At 40.7% G+C, this 21300-nt stretch overlaps 1 protein-coding gene across 1 annotated transcript in view; it reads left to right on the plus strand.

The window, feature by feature from the left end:
* Nucleotides 1-21300, plus strand: part of LOC146866425 (uncharacterized) — a 93719-nt gene that overhangs the window by 68591 nt on the left and 3828 nt on the right. The window lies entirely within an intron of this gene.

Here is a 21300-nt window from a genome sequence, read left to right on the forward strand (position 1 = left end):
AGCCTTTGAGACACCAGATGAGGATGTTTTGTACCGAGTGACTCTAGAAAATAGAGAAAGTGAGTTAATTGGTGCATTTGCAGTGTTTGATCCGGAGGATCTGCCTCGAGAACTGAGAGACACAGTGAAAAGGACAGTTTGGGATTTTACTGGAGAGGATGTGGGATTGATGAATAATGTAGATCCTGTGAAAATTTCAGTGAAAGAGGGAATTACGTATCCTAACATTCCTCAGTACAAAATGACACCAAAAATAATTGAAGGAATAACTCCTATAATTGAGAAAATGATTCAGCAGGGAGTTCTGAGAGAACTACTGAGTAGTCCGTGTAATTCACCAATAATGGGGTTGAAAAAGCCAAATGGGAAATTTAGGATCGTACAGGATTTGAGAAAAATTAATCAAATTGTGGTGGCATGTTGTCCTATTGTGCCAAATCCATCAGTGATTTTGTATCAGATTCCACATGATGCTGAGTGGTATACAGTGATTGATTTGTGTCATGCGTTCTTTTCAATTCCATTGCATCATGACAGCCTGGTGTCGTATCCCACAGGGGTATACAGAGAGTCCTTCGATATTCAATCAGTTATTGAAAAAATCATTAGAGAGCTTGATCATGCCTGAAAACTCAGTACTAGTGCAGTATATTGATGACCTACTTGTGGCATCAAAGACACGTGAAGCTTGTGAAGTAGATACTATAGCTTTACTGAATCATCTGGCAGATGGAGGGTTAAAGGTATCTCCAGCCAAATTGCAATTCTGCAAGAAAGAGGTGCATTATCTTGGACACAATATTGAAAAAGGTCTGAGAAAAGTGACTGATGACAGAATCAAAATCATCAGGGGAATGAAAGCCCCGAAAACCAAGAGGGAAGTGAGAATGTTCCTGGGTATGGTGGGTTATTGTCGTCAGTGGATAATTTATTTTTCGCTGATAGCAAAGCCACTGATTAAGCTGACAAAAAGTGAGATGACAGACCCATTGGAACTAGATGGAGAACAAATGGCAGCATTTGAGGAGCTGAAAAGTAGAATGTGTGAAGCTCCAGCTTTGGGTATGCCTGACTATGAGAAGGAATTTGAGTTGTACTGTAGTGAGAGAAATGGATGTGCACTTTCAGTGTTAATTTAGAAGCACGGACAGTTGAGGAGGCCTATTGCGTACTTCTCATCGACACTTGACCCTGTAGCTGTAGGTTTACCAGGTTGTTTGAAATCTGTGGCTGCAACATGCAGAAGCCTGGAACAGAGTGAGGGAATCATAATGGGATATCCTGTAAGGGTATTCGTACCTCACAATGTGGCGATTCTTTGACAAGAAGCAGAACCCAGTACATGTCACATAGTCGGCTGACTAAATATGAGAAAGTGATTCTGGGAGCATCAAATGTGACTCTTGAGAGATGTGTGAATGTGAATCCAGCGACATTGTTGCCGGATATTGAAAATGTGGGTGTGAAAACAGAAGATGATCATAATTGTTTGGATGTGCTTGATTACTGTACAAAACCGAGACCAGACATAAGGGATCTTCCCTTACATGAGAGTGATCATGTGTTGTTTGTGGATGGATCATGCCTGAGGAATGATGAGGGTGTGCTATGTGCAGCATATGCGGTGTGTAAAGTTTCAGAGGTTATGGAAGCATCACCATTGAAAGGAGTGAAATCTGCGCAAGTTGCTGAATTGGTGGCGTTAACAAAAGCTTGTGAAATTGGAAAAGATTTGAGAACGACTGTGATGACTGATAGTCAGTATGGATTTGGAGTTGTGCATGATTTTGGCCAACTTTGGCTACAAAGAGGTTTCTTGACGTCGAGTGGGACTCCAATAAAGAATGCTGAAATGATTGGGAAATTACTTGAGGCAATACAGTTACCTAAAGAGTTAGCAGTTGTAAAGTGTGCTGCTCATGGACAAGGAAAGGATTTTGTGACAGTTGGCAATAGGTATGCCAATGACATTGCGCAATACTGTGCAAAAACAAACCAGTCCATGAATCGGGAACGAGAAAGTGAAATGTCTTTTTGTTCTGTGATGTTTACTAATGTCTTAGAGACGTGGGATGAAGTGAAACAGTTGCAGGATGAGGCAGGAGAGGAAGAGAAGAAAGACTGGATTAAGGCAGGATGTGCCCCAAGAGAAACAGACCATGTTTGGGTCTATAGAGATGGCAGACCAGTAATGCCGAACTCCATTTTGTCGTCAATGGCAAGAATGTATCATGGCCAGGGACATTTGGGGAGGGACGCGATGATTAGGTCGTTCAAGCAGACCTGGTACAATGCAAAGTTCAGAACAATTGCAGAGAGCATCTGTCAAAGATGTTTGATTTGCCAGCAGTTTAACACTGGGAAAAAGACAGTGGTGAGTCTGGGAACAATAGGCAGAGAAGGAGGTCCTTTTACAAGAATGCAGATTGATTTCATTGAAATGCCCCAAGTGAACAGACTGAGGTATGTTTTAGTGGTAGTCTGTTTGTTTTCAAGATGGGTGGAGGCCTATCCGACTAGAAGAAATGATGGAATAACAGTGGCAAAGTTACTGTTAAGAGAGTTGATTCCTAGGTACGGGTTTCCAGTAACGATTGAGTCTGATAGAGGTGGACACTTCTATAATGAACTCATGAGTTTGATTTGTGAAGCATTAAGCATACAGCAGAAGCTACATTGTGCATACCGACCAGAGGCTTCTGGTGTGGTTGAACAGATTAATGGCACGATCAAGAATAGGATTGGTAAGATGTGTTTAGCCACTGGTATGAAATGTCCCGATGTTTTGCCTCTAGTGCTGATGACTATCAGATCTACTCCAGATAGAACTACTGGTTTAAGTCCGCACGAGATAATCATGGGACGTGCAATGCGACATGCATTTGTACCTGTCAATAAGTTGATGACAATAACTGATGACATGATTTTGGATTACTGTAAAGGTCTGGCTGACGCAGTTCATTCTGTGTTTCACCAGGTTGGAGAAGAAGCTACCACACTTGAGAAGAAGCAAGCTCATGATCTGAGTCCAGGGGACTGGGTGAGGATTAAGGTGCACAGAAGAAGAAATTGCTTGGTTCCAAGGTGGGGAAGGCCAAGACAAGTCATTCTGACTACGACAACTGCAGTAAAGTGTGCTGGAGTGAAAAACTGGGTACATGCGAGTCATACTCTGAGAGTTCCAAATCCAAAGAATGGGACTGGTAAGGAGTATTTTGAAGAGTCAGATTCCAGTGATGATGAAGATACAGAACCAGTGAGGAAAGAAGCAGAAAAAGCTTCAAGTGAACCACTGAGAGTATCAGAGAAGAGATCAGATTCTGTGAAAAAGCCTGAAATTCTGAAAAGCAGTGAAGGAAAAAGAAAAGAAAAGAGTAATTCCACAGAGACTACTCCTGAATCAGAAGAGGAGCAGATTGAAGAACCACTTGAGATTACACTTGAAGAAGTAGGGTCAGAAGAAGGTAGAGAGGGACAGATTGCGGAAGACCCCCGAGGAGGTGTAGGGAACATTCTTGACAAGCTAGGTGAAGGGACAAGTAGACAGCAAGAAGATTGCGTGTCGGAGACCCGAGGAGGGACAGAAGTAGGGAAGTCTCAAACAGTGGTGAAAAAGACTGTGGAGCAAAAGAAAACTGCTGAAGAATCAGAGGCATTTGAAACAGAATCGGATGAAAATGAAAATGAGAAATCAGAGGGTCGAGTTCTGAGAAAGAGAACTTGGATTGGAGAAAGAAACAATACAGGAACAAGACCGAAAAAGGTTGTGAAAGGAGATCTTTGGCCTAACAACAGAATAAAGAGGCTGAGATACAGAGTGATAAGAGCAAATGACTCGAAAGCTGAACAGGTGAATGAAGTGACGAGTCAAAATCAAGCAAGAGGTGAAAAGAGAAAAGTGTCAAAAGAACCAGAAGAGATCAAGAGAATAAGAAAACCTAACCAGAAGTATAGGTCACCGGAATGGACGTACGTGGCACTGTCTGAAGGTGAAGAGACAGAAAGTCAAGGAAATCCAGAGGAGACCGTACGAGAAGTGGTTGAGGAAGATACTGGTGAAATCCTGAAAGTAATCTTGACTGATATTGATGAAAAGTCGGATACTGAGGATATCGTTGGAGATCTAATACAGTTTGATGTTGAAGAGAATGAAGTAAAGAGTGATGAATATCCGAATTGAGTGAAGAAGAAATCACTTGGAGAAAGTGAAAGAAGAAAAAATTGAAATTGATTGTCTGAAGTAATCCAGAATTTAAAAGTCTCAAGTAGTGGAGTAGTAGAGGCTAAGTCAAAAGACACGGTCAAAGTAGTAAAATGGCTAACATAGAGAATAACCAAAATAGATGTGCCTTCTTAAGAAGATGGTGTAGAATGTGCTGCTGCTGTACTGGATTATTAGTGCTACTATGGGGGGTTTTAGCTTTATTAGTTACTTTTAGTACATTTGGGATACATACAGAGAGTTCACAAAATAGAATTAGTAATACTTATGTACATAAGGATAGGTCAATCAATAATTTTTCTAGTAATGTTTTTTCAAAGCTGTTATACGAATATGTGAAAACAATGGAAGTCAGGGATTGCTACGTCTGTATGCAATTACCTGCATCCGTTTCAGAGGGTGTTACTTATCACCATTTACCAGCTACGTATGGAATTTCTTGTAGTGTTTTAAGTAGTGTTTTTTATTTGTTAGGGAAAGTAGATTATAAGATGTCTAATAGAGATAGTATTTTTGGGCATTTGCCAATGAACAAAGAGCTGAATCCAGCTAAAGAAGCTAACATGTTTGGTGAGATTTTTATTGAGAAAAAAGGATTAACATTAGATTACATTTTTAAGAATAATTTAACTTGCAGTCTGAAAGAAGAGGAGAAAGCTTTCCTAGATATGGTAGAGGAAAGGAGATTGAGCATGCATGAGAAAGCAGGGAAATATGAAGTGAGTGAGACAATTTGGGACATTGAGATGGGAAAAGAGTTAAGAAATGGGGCTAGTCCAACTTTAGCTCTAGATGCACCACAGAAGGGTAAGCTGTGCATTACAAGGAGGAAATCCCAATATGATACATACTTTGTTGGGACTAGTGAGTGTCATGATACATACTTCATTGCAACAGGATGGGGTTTCAGAGGTGGAGAAGATACAGTTTTTCCAGGAGTGTACTATGTTTGTGGGAACAAGGCTTATTACAAGTTGCCTGACCATTGGTATGGCACGTGTTATGTGGGCCTGGTTTTTCCAAAGATCTTTCATATAGATAAAATAGAAGATGTAGAACATATTAATTTACTAACGCGTTTTAGGAGAGAAACTTGGTCAGAGATTGTAGGTGACATTTTTGGTGCTTTAATTCCAGCAGTGGGAATTTCTTTAAATGCTTATGGAATTCGGAAACTGTCAACAGTGGTTGATCGCTTATCGACAAATACCGCTGGAGGGTTTCATTTGGTGAATACGGAATTGATTGCCGTACGTGCCATGTCTATGCAAAATCGACTTGCCCTTGATATTCTATTGGCCAAGGAGGGTGGAGTCTGTGGAATGCTGAAAGTTCAACATTGTTGCACTTACATTCCTGACGAAAGCAAAGACCTGAAGGTCTATATCAAAAATATTACTGATTTGCATGAAGAATTAGTACCACTTGAAGCTGAAAGTGTCTGGACTAAATTAGCTAATAAGGTGATAGCTGTTAAGAGTTTTATTGCAAAAATAGGTAGTACTATTATAGGTAGGATATTGTTTCCTTTAACTTGTATAATTGTTGCTCTATTGATACTAATATTGGTGTGTTTGTGTTGTAAAAACAGGGGAGGGAAAAAGAAATTTAAAAGAGAACCTGAAAAGAGAAATAAAATTTTCAAAAGAGAACCACAAGAAATTGAATTAGAAGAATTGAGGGAGAGTGTCTACTTAGTAACAAAGAGGGATGATGAAAGGGTGACTGGTGTGTAGTGTTGTGTAAGGAGAAAAAGACATTTCCGATTTCTCCTAAAATGGGACTAAATTTTCACTATTTTTTTTTTTTGGGTTATTTGGTGATAAAATCACCAAAGGGGGGATTGCTAGAGCAGAGTTTTCTGTTTGAAAATTCATTGGTTTTTGAAGCTCTGGCTTGTCTATTTGTCATATTAATTATTAATTGTTAATTATTAATCATTTGTGTTGTGTAAGTGTTTTATACTGATCAACCTGTATGTTTTAACAGGAGAGAATTACACGTGGGAACCCATATGTGTGCTTATTAACAATAACGTGCATGTTTTCGTGTTTAAACGTTGCTGAGTGCTGTTTATTTTTAAAGCACGAAACGCTTTCGAATTAATGCTTTTCTATGTTGCAAAGGCTAGATAATTACATACACATAAGGGTATTAGTGGGGTTAACACTGTTTAATCACTATGCTGTGGTAACGTTGTTTTTGTCTCTTTTAAATTAAGATGGTCTATTGTGGCCTATTGAGGCCTAGTAAAAGATGGTCGGCATCTAAAGCCTGGTGTCGAGTGAATGGTTGAAATGAAAAGGCCTTGCTGAAAATGGATGAGAGTCATCTGTCCACAGTCCTTGCCTGGTTAAAATTTTCCGTGAGGACAGCAGCAGTTCTGGGCTTGTCTCCAAATGCTCTGGGACGACAGCCTTGGTAGCCTTGGAAAACAAAGGAGCTTTAAAGAAAGACTCTGAGTTCTGAGCTTATCGGAGGAAACGTGTGGAAGTTAATAAGATACTTTTGAAATGATTAGTTCCTGTTCTGTCTTTTTATTTTTGTGATTTTTCTGAGCGGAGATTTTTCCAAATGTAACGAAACTACATCCTTTCCTTCTCGCTTTTGCTCAGAGACTCAGCGGATGAGATGAACATTTTTGTATCTTTCCTTTGTTTGAATCCCTATAAAAATTGTTAGCCTAGAGAGGGTCTTTGCCACTTGCCATTTGCCTTTCCTTCCCGAATCTGCGTTGGTGAGGATCGTTGCTGAGAGGACTGCGTCTTGAGAGACTTTACCGAGAGACTTGTCCTGACCCGTTCTGACATTTAGCTAGAATAGGTAACTATGAGAAAAATGATTTATTCTGATTTATTTTCTTTGACTAATTTTAGATAAAGTACCATACTTTTGAATACGGTGTTGGTTATTATTTCTTGTCAATTATTGAGTACTATGTTTTGATTATTATGGTATAGATTGTTTAGATTATGTTTCAGGGCAGTTACAATAACCAGGTCTTATCGACCTCGATATAGATGCAGGGTGTTTAGGAGTTTTCTTTCCACAGGTTCAGTGCTGGTAGAGTATTTGAGCGTATGTTAGTGAAATGGGCCCTAGTGTGTGATGAGTGTATGTGCGTGTAACTGTGAAATTACTCTATCCGTGGAAGTAAGGATAATATATTCACCCTGATCTCTACCACTGACCCCAACAGACTCAAGAACTACCACCCCATCTTGTTGGTCCCTTTCCAGAGAAAGTCCTCGAGAAGGCCATCAATCGCCAACTCACAGAACACCTGGAGAGCAACAATCTTCTGAACACCTACCAATCCAGTTTCTATACCAACCACAGCACCGAAACCGCCCTGATTGCAGCCACAGATGCTATCATTTCCCTCCTCGACCAAGGAAAAATGGGGGCCCTGTTCCCCCTTGACCGCTCAGCAGCGTTCGACACTGTTTCACATCACACCCTGATCAAAAGGCTTCACAACATTGGAATCCAAGGAGACGCCCTAAAGTGGATCACCTCCTTCCTCATTGAAAGAACTCAGAGAATACGTCTTCCTCCTTTCAACTTTGAACCCAAGAACACTGTCTATGGCATTCCTCAAGGTTCATTCCTCAGCCATACCCTGTCCAACACGTACATAATTCCTTTGGCCAACATCATCAAATCGCATGGACTGAACATCATATCCTACGCAGACCATACACAGCTCATTATCTCACTATAAAAAGCCCCCCCCCCCTTCCACAGGAGTATGACGAGCATCGTTAAATGCCTACAACTCAACACAGACAAGACAGAAGTGGTTATCTTCAGGAACAACACCGCCCCATGCAACAACAACCGGTGGCTCCCTGAACTAGGACCCTCACCCACCTCGAACAACCACGCCTGCAACTGTGGCATCATCCTGGACAGTAGGCTTACCATGAAAAGACAGATCGATGTAGTATCATCTGCATGTTTCCTCAGCCTTTACATGCTCCGCAAGATCTTCAAGTAGCTCCCCATCGACATCCCTGGTTACCAGCCGACTGGACTACTTCAACACTCTCTACGCAGGAATCACCTTGCACCTCCTCAAGAGACTGGACACAATGCAGAACACAGTGGCCGGACTCATCGAAGACGTTCCTTAATGGACCCACATCACCCCCACTTCAAGAATCTCTACTGGTTCCTCGTTTAGAACAGATGCCAATTCAGGATGTTTATCCACACCTTCAAAGCTCTCCACAACCAGGGACCAGCATACATTACCCACCAACTAAACTTCCACTTTCCCTCAAAACACCTGCACTTCACCTGCCTCACCCACAACCCCCATATCCGCTGCAGCAACAGTGAAGGGTGCTCCTTCTCCAACCTCGTTGCTAAGTCATGGAATGACCTCCCACTTCACCTACAGACCTCATCATCTCTGCTCGATTCTGAAAGGACTCAAGAGCTGACTGTTCAACTAAGCCCCCTGCAGCAGTAGTCTCAGTGCCTGGATACTCTCATAGGTGATTAGCTACACTATACAAATCCAGTTTGATTTGAGACAGGCGGGACACTAGTCATAATGACTTTGTAATTAGTGCAGTGGGGGCCATTGGGGTACTATCAGCATAGTGGTGATGTAGTCATATTTCTTCATGCCCTTGATGAGGCGTAACCTGCCATGTCGGTTGCCATTAAGGAGGCAGTGTGGAGTCTGGGAAAGAAAGCCTCCATCTAATATTGAGATTGTGAGGGCTATTAGCAGCAATTTTGAAACCTCTTTGCCAAAGGAAGGGTTATACTTTCAGGTACTGGGCCATCTTCAGTTTGTTTGCTTTGTGTCCATCGAGGGAGAGGTCAGTGTTTAGAATGAATCTTAGTGACTAAGCATTGGGTGAAACTTGGCGTTCGAATCAGTCCAGGTTTGTGTTGCAGCCTCAAGTTTGGACTAGTTGTTGCTTGTTGCTGTTGACAAATAGTAGAACTTTTGTTTTGGTGGGGTGAGATTCAGGGAGGTGCTGTGCCCTCAGGTCTGGATGAGGTGCAGGAAGTGTTTGAGACACTGGATACCTAGAGCGGAGGTGACCTTCATTAGAGTTGTGTGTTGTCGGCGTTCGGGTGAATATTGTAAATATTGTAATGTTTATAGTTCTTGTGACTCTTTCTTAGCCATCTGTCCACTTGTATCTCTTCTGCTCCTAAACAGCATAGATACTTATAGTGTCTCCTATTCCTGGAAATAAGTGTTGATTGAAATTCCGTCTTCTTAGGTATTCTTCAAACAGCAAACCTGTCTCCTCCTCTGTTACCCTCATCCCATTCCAATTTTGTTCCTGTGCTTTCACCTTCGCCTTGTTTATTCTTTAATAAATATCACTCAAGCACTGGACTATCTGCCTTATATTAGCAAAATTCACCTGACTGCCATCAGTTTCCTGAATTTACTCTGCATTCACAAATAAGGCAAATTGAACAGCCTCTGAATGCAAAATCCGAATCCATTCTCATATTTCTTTTCACTGTTTTTCCTTGTGCTTCTTCTGCATGTCTTAGTGCTACATCCAATATAATTAACTGAACACACTTTGCTAATCTCTTGATTACTTTACAGGTCATCTCATGCATACATTTTGCCAATGCTCTGGGCTTCTACAAATACGTATGCTCCTCCAGTGCATATGTCAGTCATTAAATATGAGCTACGTGCAGTGTAATATGCACTGTATCCCTCTGTCACTTTGTGCTGTGGACAATTGTTCAATACACCTTTGAATTTGTCTAGAGGTTTAGCCTCACCAGTGTAATTCCTCTATCTCGTATTCCTTGTGGTGTAGGTTCTCTAGGTGTATGACCCATTCCTACTATGTGCATGTTACTCAGTGTTACTATGCACCTATCCATTCAAGACAATTGTTTTCTGGTGTCCCCTATAAATGTACCATCTTTGGATGTTTCTGAACACCTATCTCATACTATATTCTCACAGCAGCAATTTCTAGAACAGCTTTGTTCACCAAGAGAGCTAGCTGGCTGTCTCATCCCTGCGACTCATATTCACATTTTCCTGCAATTTTCACAATCCTCCATTGATTGTGTACACTTTCAGTCTCCACCAGTGTCCACCCATGTTCTTCTCCTGCCACCATCCAACTCCATATCTTATGATATGTTAACAGAGACCTTACATCCTGTAATACATCCCTCTTCCCAGTCTTCTGGCTGTTTCCCCAAGAAGCTATAACACTCCAGGGCAATCTCTTTCCATGTGTAGGGCTTGATGTGGACGTGGAAGTTTTGAATCTTTTGTGCCTCCTCAGGAAGATGCTATTACGTTAGTTGCTGTTGTTCCTTTCCCCCTTGGCCCCAGTACTGCAATAGTTAGTCTCTGTGACCTATTGTAACATTTTTCCCATCAGAAATGCGCTTGTATTTCGATGGTTAAAAAAGTAATATCCGTCCCAGTAAATGTATTGGCATATAGGCTTTAAGAAACAAAGTTGGTTATTTTGAGTTTGGTGAATGCAGGACAGCACCAAAAGGGGACAGATATCCTGTCCACCCTGTTTGGACTGTACAGTCACCATGAGTACACTCTACAAGCCTATTTTGGCAAATGTCCCGCATCCACCAAACTTAAAAAAAATCCCAAAGTGGTTTCCCTGATTCTAAAATGGGCTGCTCTGAAAGATGAGACATTGCTACCTCAGAGTTACTCATAAATTGGGAACACAATTGTGCTTTTAATATGATTTGTAAAGAGTCCCAGGAGAAATACTCAAAGTTTGTGACAGCACAGTATTCGAGAAGTTACCAACTGTTAATATGTGTGTATATTTCAGCATGCTGAAATATACTCAAATTGTCATTAGCATATTTCGCTTTTCATTTCTTCTGCACTGGAAAATATTTTAAACAAATGCCCTCATCTACGCCATCATGAAAAACCCTATAATTGCCACCTCATTTCAGGAGGCAACATCCTTTAAATTGCTGGTGAATGCCCATAAATGTAAGATTCACCAACTTTTACAGCTTCAACCACAGATCAAATATGTAAGTCCTAGCATGGGTGCCTGTGAAATCCCGTTATTTCTGATTATGTGAAGCAGAATTATTTTTTATGCAAATTAAGTTTATTGTGCACCTTTAAACTAACATGGAGATACAAGAAAAGTTAGGAAACAGCATTTGGTGATTGTGACCATTGAAAATCATTTCGGAGTATCTTCAAACACTATTTAAAGTCAGGGCCACCAGTTTAAAGGCATCCGATTCTTGTTCCATTTATGAATACAAATATAAACGCTATGCATGTATAAAACATATCAATCTATTTCTATTGTAGTTCATATTTTTCCATGGTGTCTGAATGTGATATACCAGAGGTAGATATATATTAGATAAAACCTTTGTATACGATCTGCCATGTGACTACATTTTTGCATGCTAATTTGTTGTTTTTGTTTTTTCTGCCATACCCAGAGTGCATCTTTCCACATTTGTAAATAGAGCAAGCCAGTGAATATCTACATAGGCCTCATTTGCATATTGCTAACAGTAAAAATAATCATAAAACATTTTACTGGCAAATTCTAAGTAAGTGCAAATACAAAAAAAACTAAACCAGCTTCAGCTATAGCTTTGACATGAAATGCGTTAGACTCTCGTGCAACTGATCTTTCCAGAATCAATCAATCAATCAATCAATCAATCAATCAATCAATCAATCAAGCATTTATATAGCGCACTACTCACCCAGAGGGTCTCAAGGCGCTGGGGGAGGGGGGTCCGCTACTGCTCGAACAGCCAGGTCTTGAGTTGCTTCCTGAAGGCGAGGTGGGCCTGGGTCAGGCGGAGGTGGGTCGGGAGGGAGTTCCACGTCCTGGCAGCGAGGAAGGAGAAGGACCGTCCCCCTGTGAACACCACAAAATTCATAAACGCTACAAACTAAGAGCTAGGCTCTGAAGATCTCCTAACTGATAATGCAGTGTAACAAAAAGAAGATTGCCTACATGTTTAAGTCTAGTATTGAAGCTTTTTTTGTGAATTAGAAAGCGTAAGTTGTGTATCTTGCCTGGTTATCATATAATATCACAGTGTTTGCCTTAAATATGATTTACTTTTTTAGAAAAGAGAAGTACATTTTCTGTTTTGATATTTATTTTAATTGCAGAAATGTCTTCATAATACTAAAACATGAAAAAGAACTGTTACTGTTTAAAACATACTTTAAAGTGTCTCAGTACATCTTCAGTGTTGCTGATTCTGCTTACAATATTTCGAAAGTAATTGACACCATCAGCCCTATAAGGTTAATTTCAAGTCAAATCAGTTGAATGTTATTGTTTACTTCTGCAATAAAAAATACAGTAAGCTGACCGGTACAGTGCAATTTTACCCAATAGATTTAATGATTGTATTGTATATAAGACTTTATTCGATATAAAATATCATAAAAGTACGAACATAATTGGTTCATCACTAAAAAGTCTGTCATTATACAATATGTGACAGTATAAAAATGGAATTTAAAAAGGGAGTATGTACAAATAAAAAACCATAAAAAGCAGTTCCTGATGAAGCAGAATAAAATACAGTATAAAACTCTAGAGGCCTAGCTCTTGCTGGGCCTTAACAATTTGGTACGCATCAACCAGGCACACCCCAAAAATGTGGCTACCCCGCAGACCATGGCAAGGGAAGAGGCATCGGTTAGAATAGAACGCAACGCCACCCTATAATCCACAAAACCCAGATTTCTGCAGATTGGGCTGAGCCATTTCCTCCTTGCCGATTTAATTATGAAATTCAGAAATATCTTACTAAGTCATTCAAAATGTGTGTCAAGATTTACAAATTCTATTTCCTTACTTTCAGTCTCCAAATGCACATTGAAAACTGAATAATGATTTGGATCGTGTTTGAACTAGCAATATGGGATGCATATGTTGTCACAGAAATCAGGATATGTTAATTACCCAGACTTAATAAAAATCTTACCTCTTTTGGATAACTTTATGCATATTTTACACTAGGCAGTGGTTGTACTTGCTTGGTAAAGAGGAAAGGAGATCTTTGTAAGATCACAAATCAGGTGGTAAAAGCGTTCCCGTCACTGGAGTGGACAAGCATCACAACATATTTTTTTGGTGGTCTGGAAAAGCAGAGAAGGGTGGAGTGCTATATAAGGGGGAGGAAGGAAGCACCCACTGCTGGGTGGCACGTGTTGCTCCTCACTAGTCTGGTGACAATTTACTACCCAATCTCTAGCCCCCTGGTGCAGCTGAGGAATGTGGCTGGACAGAAAGTTAGACACACTATGGGGGATCATTGTGTTCCCACTTGAGTAATATATATGTGGCTCCCACCCATGTCTTGCCGTCATTCCTATCCTGTTCCCCCAGCTATTACGATTTGTGTAATCTCCACATTATGTACATAGTCTTGTAGATCTTCTCCAGACCACACACATAATGTTGTTTTATAGGAAGGTTCACGCTATATAAACACCCAACCATACACACATACATAACACTGTTGTTAAAGATAATTGCACTTTTCTATGATTGGCCTTCTAATATTACTTAAACCCATGAAAATAGCATATACCGTATTGAGAAAAATCAGCAACACTGGATTGTGGGAATCCCAAAGTGAATGCTTAAGAGCTACATGGGAACAAGGGAGTGGGCATTGGACCATGTTTCCAAGGTCAAATAGACGCACAGCTGATGGGAAGGGTATTTAATAATTTGTGACCTTTATCTGCAAAGATGAGAGGCAGGAGATGTAAGGGAGGATAATACGGATTTGTCACTGGCAAACAACAATTGGCAGGATCATTCCAGTAACGGAGATTTGCATATATGCACCCTTGGATTTTTAAGAGGCAACTATTGTACAGATTGTTGTATGTTGGTGATTTGGTAACAACATAGGAATCCTAGGTTGAGGTGATGAATGTGCTTTGAAAGATTTTATTTATATATTTGTTGACAGAATCAGCAAATGGTATCTTAAGTGGTCAAATCGAACACAGGTGCAGGGTTGAATCAAGATGTGCAGCACATCTTTGCCCAGAAGGGAGGATAGTTAAATGATGAGGAGATGAGTATGGTATTCATCTGGGATTTAGAACTGACTTTGATTCTTACGTTTTTGCCCTCTCTTAAGTAAATTATATTATCCAATCAATATGGAAATAAATTGAGAGAGTCTTTTTAAAGGCAGCCTGGAACGCTACATAAAGTCAGCCTGTTCGGATTACTCTTGAGCCAAATTGTCCAGAATACATCCTATTTGCAATTTTTTCTGCAAGAGGATATTGGTGGCGCTTAGACTTCTGATTACTGTTTATAGCTCCCTAATGATCCTCTGATATTCCCCAGTGTTACATGTTATCTGTCTACACAGCAGTAAAAGCCTACCACATACCAAATATGTATTCAAATTTATGAAATCTGGTCATATATAGGCACAGACTTCTGAAGGACCCGTTAGGAATAAACATAAAAGCTCTGTCTGCAACTAATTCTCTGAAACATTTATTAGTATTCAGCATAGCTAATATTGCAGATTTCTCAACAAGAATATTATAAACCTATATACTGAAAATTTCCAGCACGTCTTGTATCTATGACTGCTCATACACCTTTATTCAGAAGAGAGCGCATATCACATTTGACTACAACAGTTCCCATTCTGTTGCCATTGCAAATGTCACACTGGAGGAAGTCTTGGAGATCACAATGGGATAGAATACCTCCTGCAGTAAATGATTGCGCATCCAGTGGATGGAGGCATGGCTGGATAGAGGAACAGTGTTGGAGGTTAAGGTCTAGTATAAATTCACCAAATCTCAGGGTGATTTTGAGTATTATTTTCACGTACATTTCGTTGTGTTTTTTTGGGCGGGGGGATTTCAATCTCTCCCCCAAATCAATTCTATCATGAACATTTTACTTTTTTTTGTCTTTTTCAACTACTTTCCACTTTTATCCCTTATATGTATCTTTTTCTTTGCACTTGGCCACTTGTTATAACTTTCTTAGGTGTGTTTTTTTAATTTCCACTTCTTGCTTTTGTTTCACGTTGCTTGGTTTCTTCCTACCCCTTTTCCCACATGGTTTGTATCTTTACTCCTCGTTTTTCACAGATGCTTGTATACATTTTCATAGTTCACATAAAACCCTTAAAACATGATTTTCTCTTATATTGTAATACAGTACTCCCATGAGTAGTAAAACCAATAATTTTACATGGTGCCAATACACTCTTTGTTAGGGTTTGCTAGGCTTGCCAAAAGAGGACAATGCAAGGCAGTTTCTATGGTTTTATTGCCACCTAAGCATTTGGTTAGATACTCATTTCCCTGGTATGAAAGGATAGTAGCATGTGTTGGATGCTGCTTTTAGTAAGCTATTTCATTTACACTTGATCACTGTCCTCCCTTGAATTTCATTACTTTGATTGTCCACTCTCGGGTTACCAGTATTGCCCCACTATCAACATATTTCATGTTGAGCCAACAAAACAGAAATTGGTGTTTTGTCATAACTTTAGGAGCTACTAGAATTATCTTCAAATCACATAGTAACTCACTAAACCCTATGCTACCAGGGAGAATGCTCTGCTGATGAATAAACTGCATTTAATAAAAAATATTGCATCAGTCTTACTGTTAGCCTGAATCAAAGGTTTTAACTCAGGCCATGAGATTTGTAACATTTATGTGGGTTCTAAGACCATAATTTACAGATAATAACTTCACCAATGTGGTCTTGGACACCCCATGAATTCTTCACAACATACTGTCCTCTACATCGAGTTTTTTGTACATGCTCTTATTTTATTGCTTCACAGGTTGCTTTCCATTCATAGGCCTTTTGTCGCCAATGTTATGGAGAGAACCTCTACCTGGTAGGAAAAAATATTTGTCCCCCTATAGAATGAACTAGTATGATGGCATTATTATCTGCATGATACTTTCAGATTAGTGTTTCAAGAAACCTTAATTCTGGTAAATCAAAGGACGTTTAAATTAAAAAAAATGTTCGCTCTGACAATGAAAATTTGGTTTCTTTAAAATTGGTAACCCTAAATATTAGAAATCTCCGTTTTGATTCTCAGCACCTAAGATGATAAGGAATATGCATGTGACAGCCTGAAGATATTTAAGAGGGGCTTACTTGCCATGTTTCATGTTAAAGGTAGACCGCACCTGGGCATTTACATTTATTATAATTTATGTACTTTTCACCAGTATAATCAACAATTTGTGCATCCTCTGGGATTGTCCCGTGCTTTTAATGGGGCTCAACAGCAGATCATCAGGAGCGTAGGAGTTAGTTCATTCTAGCACTAACCTTTTCACCTGCTGTACTTATGGCGGCGAGGCAGCCTACAAGCTCTCCCCTATAGAATCGGTGAAGTCCTCCATAACTGAAGTCCTTGCTTCCCCCCCTTTTGTTGTGTGTATATATAATGTGTGGGCTGTTTCATGTTTGTTGTGTGGATGTGGGATCATGCGCATAGTGAATTATATCCTTTGAGGATATGAAGAATGCTCAACAAATTGGTGCTTTACCTACCGGATAACGTGACCTTCCTGTGGCTTGCCAACCTACCTTCTACTTCCCTTGGACATCAGCTGCAGAAAACTAGTAAAATGCCTGAGTGAGCAGGTAGAATACATATGTTGTACTTGTACCCCTGTTTGCGTGGTTTGGATACCTATTTATGGTGAGACTCGCCTAAAAAGTGAGAGGGTGCACAAGGTCTACTTTCTGAAATGTATTCCAGAGGGGGCAGATTGCTAATTCTACCATACAAGTCCCCCCAATTTTACGTAAACACACAGACCAAAGCCATCACTTTTTGAATGTGACTGAGTGGCAGAAACAATGTTTAACAGTAAGTAACTTTTTCATCAGTTTCTCCACTGCTTAATTTATTAAATAATGAGTGTTGGTGCTGGAAGCTCTGCCAAGTAACCCCAGCAGTGGCATTTCTTTGAAGACCCCAATTGAGAACGACAGCGGTATCCGACGCCACTTCACACCTCTGCACCCGGCTTCCCTGGGATAGGTAACTCTGGTACTTCAGTCCCCACGGGTGGGGTGGCTCTCCAACCTTCTATGTTCCAAAGGGTTTCCTCAAAATCTGCTAATTAATCTGCATACTCAGACCTGGGTTCAAGTAAAGTTAGGGGACGGGTCAACTTTATTAAGGAAGATACCAACAACGAAAGTCCTCAAGCAAGGCTGCGTGCTGGCCCCAACCTTATTTAACCTGTTTCTTGCAGACCTTATCCCGCTACTAAATGCCAGCAACTCACATTCTCCAAAGATCGGGAACCTAGTATTACCATGTTTACTTTATGCTGACGACTAGGGGTGGGCGGAATTTGCGAAAGTGACTTTTGCAAATTATCGCGAAAATGTTAAAAATCTCCGCAAACACGCAGAAATATCGCGAAGATGCAGAAGTTTTTTTCCAGCCCGTTCGCGGTATTTTCTGCGTGGTCGCGGCTCGCCAACTTACCCATGCGGTTGCTGGTGGGTGCGGCCATCTTGTTTTCACTCTTCTCGCGGTGCATGATCGCAAGAGGAAAGACGTGATCGCGCGACCAATGACATTACTGCGGGCGTGAACTGTCGCGAGACAGCGCAAATGGCTACCAACAATCCAACATCTCGTGGAGAACGCGACCGGATCGGGAAAACTTGTCGCCAAACGCGGGGATTCAGGTAAGGCGATCGCGCGCGCGCGAGAATGTATTATTTTACAGCGCGAGAAAGAAACAAATTATCGCTAAGCTGCGGAATGCGGAAATTTTGACATTTTCACGCTCTCCGCGGAATGCGAAAATGTCAAATCATCGTAATTTCCGCGAGCGGAACGGAAATTTAGCCCAGGCCTACTGATGACTTAGTTTTGATCAGCCAAACAAAGGTGGGTTTACAGCATCTTCTTAACATCACATTTGAGTACTCCAAGGTAAATAATTTAAATATTAACTTGGAGAAAACCAAAACCATGACAATTAAAAGGAACTCTAAGAAAACACCTGTTTGTTTTTGGGGCAAGACCCGCATAGACTCAGCAACAGAGTGTAAATACTTGGGGGTACTCATCGACAAAGGTGGGCACTTTGTAGCCCAAAGGGACGCAATCAAAAGGACGGGTACAGCCTTAGCAGCCTCAATGAGACATCTTAATTCCAAACTGAATGGCCCCTCACTTGCCCCATTGGTTGAAGTTATACCGGCACAACTTCTACCTACAATAACTTACAGGAGCGAGGCACAGAGGGGAAGGGACTCTAAGCTCCTGGATGGTGTAGTCGCAAAAGTGTATAGAATAATTTTTGGTCTACCAACAAGAGTCTCTACAGCACAGATTAGGCTTGAGTTTGGTGTTCAATAAACAGACCCTTGCAAGAAAAGGCACGACAGTCATCTTTTGGGACAAAGTAAGAAAATCAAAACCAGGAACCCTAAATTGGCATTTGAGGTCAGAATTACAACAGAAAAAATCATTACCAGCGGCAAAATACTTAGTATCCAATCTGACCACTTTAGGTCTCATCGAACTTTGGGAAACTTCTACAAGTCATTGCCTTCTCAAAAAAGTAACAAAGAAAACAGTAAAGAATTAATCCTGAATCGAAAACAAGGCAGCCCTATACAGAAGGTTGCACGGCTGGATGATCTTGAGCTCCTATTCCTCCCTCGCTGCTAAAAAATATCTAGCCCTGGGGTTTGCCAAATCCACCAAAATCAAATTCTTAAAATACCGATTTGGCCTGCTACCATGCACAAAGCACGTTCCGCACAGGCTGAAAAACCAATCTAATTCCATCTGTCGCCTGTGTGGTGCAGCGCAAGAAGACATGCTGCACCTTCTCGGTATGTGCAAAGAACTAATACAGGAAAGGAAACAGCTTTTAAAACCACTTTTTAATCAGAGAGGTATCTGCACACGGTGGCACGCTGTGCTGGCCTGCTTTGCACCTGAGGACACGCAGCTTAACTGCCGCCTTGTAAAATCTTTGAGACAAGTGGAGAAGAAAATGCCACAATATCGAGATGCTGATCTCCGCTAGAACATCAATATAGCTAAAAGTCGGACGCTGCAAAATAAATGCTTATTTTATCAATGTATTGCAAAGATCAATTAGCTTGCACTAATTTCAACTGATTTTTAGTAAACTGGTTATATTACTTTAAAAATTGTTGAAATGTAATGAGATATTCTGTAGTAATGGTTTTAAGTAACTGCTAAATAAATAAATACCAAATACCAAAGGGTTTCCTCGTAATCCACTGGGAAGGGTCCTTTAACTTTAAAATTGCAATCGCAACTCTCCCATTGAATTGTACGTAGCACACGGTCGTGTTCTCACACTCCTACCATCTGATGTACTGATCTGGTAGCCGTTGTGTACTGACCCTCAGGTCATACGTTTTCTCAGCGGTTTGAGCTGAGGCTGCAGATTCAGAATCTAAGTGTTTCCCTACTCCTAAATGGCGTGGGAGAACAACATAATTTATTGGGGTGTGTGAACACCCGATTTACCATTGGGATGCCAATCTGCCAAAGTCAAATGATCCCCTTTGTCTGGTATTTTTTTTACCATTTTCCTTGCTCAAATAATTTAAAAGCATTGCTCAGAGCAAGCCTAGGTTTTGTAGCAAAGTTGAAAACATGCACAATTTTATCTACAGGGTTTCTTTAATTCTTTACACCCCGATAAAACCTTCTACTTCCTTAAAGTAAAATGGCCAGGAAGATGTTCTCAGTCTTGGCTAAAGTATTCTTTAACATTTGGAAAACAACTTCAGCTTTTGTGGGACCAGATTTTCCCCCATTGCTCCAAAATGAGGATAACGGCCCCACACAAACACTTTGCACAAGCTTATAAAGAGATTTTCCAGGGATGAGATTCCACTCCTTGTGCCCTACCATGGATAGGACCAACCCTAGAATCTGTAAGTGTCCTGCTTCTGTGTCATGGAAAAAGAGAAAGTTTTACTTGGAAAGGCACAGATCCCTGACCAGAAAGATTCCGAAGGATAGCCCAGATGTCTTCAGCCTATGTCTTGAGGTAATGAGCAATGCTGGATTTCGAGGAACTTGAAACCAAGTTGGTCGTTATCCATCCAAAAACTTCTGTATCATCACTAGGATTGAAAATCAGAAAGGAACATTCCTTGACTGCATGGTTTGGTCAGCCTACTTCATCCCTGCACCATGCCCCGTACTACTTCATGGGAAGCCTATATTTGCTATCTTCCAGCCTGACAGGATACTAAGATTTTGCCTCATGTTTCTAGGCTTAGGGCAGTGAGTTGCTGGATGTGGTCAGTTTCCCGATTCTGTGAGGAACCATCTGTATCTTTCATTTAGCTGTTATGGTTCAGCAGATATCCTTATTTGATGTCATCGTCTGGCCCTAATGGTTCCATAGGAGTAACTGGTAATTTGGTGGATCAAGTGGGTACCCCAGATCTTAGTGGGTGTTCAGACTAACTAAATATCTAGACTTCACCTGAATACTTGTGATCTTCAGGCCCTTGCTGTTGTTGATACCCTCTTTGACATATTTTGGGTGCCAGCACATCCCCATCAAACTTGACATTTTGAGACCTGTTTGGCCCTTAACTGGTTTATCTTCAAAATATGTATCTTTCTTGGAAACCTATTACTGAATCTCATGTTGCCCCATTCGCTGGATACTGGTTTGTGTGCTGGCCCTTTGGTACCTAATCATTCCCTCATAATGTAACATTGCCTATAGAACCAAGTTATTTGTTTTTCCAGCTGTTTATCACATAACAACTGAAATTGTGCTGCAGTCGTATCTTGCCTACAGAAGGTGCTTGGAACTTCTATTTGTTCCAGAACCCTCGGTTTTTTAAATTACAAAATGTCAGTGCCTAACTATCTTAAGTGTAATTGTAAGGCAACGTATGTTTGGGTTGTTTTGCTCGGATTGGACGTTAATTGGGCTATTCTTCATCTCAATTCCAAAACCCTCTAGCACCTCTTGGTGTAACCCTTGATTGCTCACCCTTTGGACACTTGGAGAGTCAAGT

Source organism: Triturus cristatus, chromosome 2_1 (assembly GCF_964204655.1).
Source record: "Triturus cristatus chromosome 2_1, aTriCri1.1, whole genome shotgun sequence".
Taxonomy (NCBI): domain Eukaryota; kingdom Metazoa; phylum Chordata; class Amphibia; order Caudata; family Salamandridae; genus Triturus; species Triturus cristatus.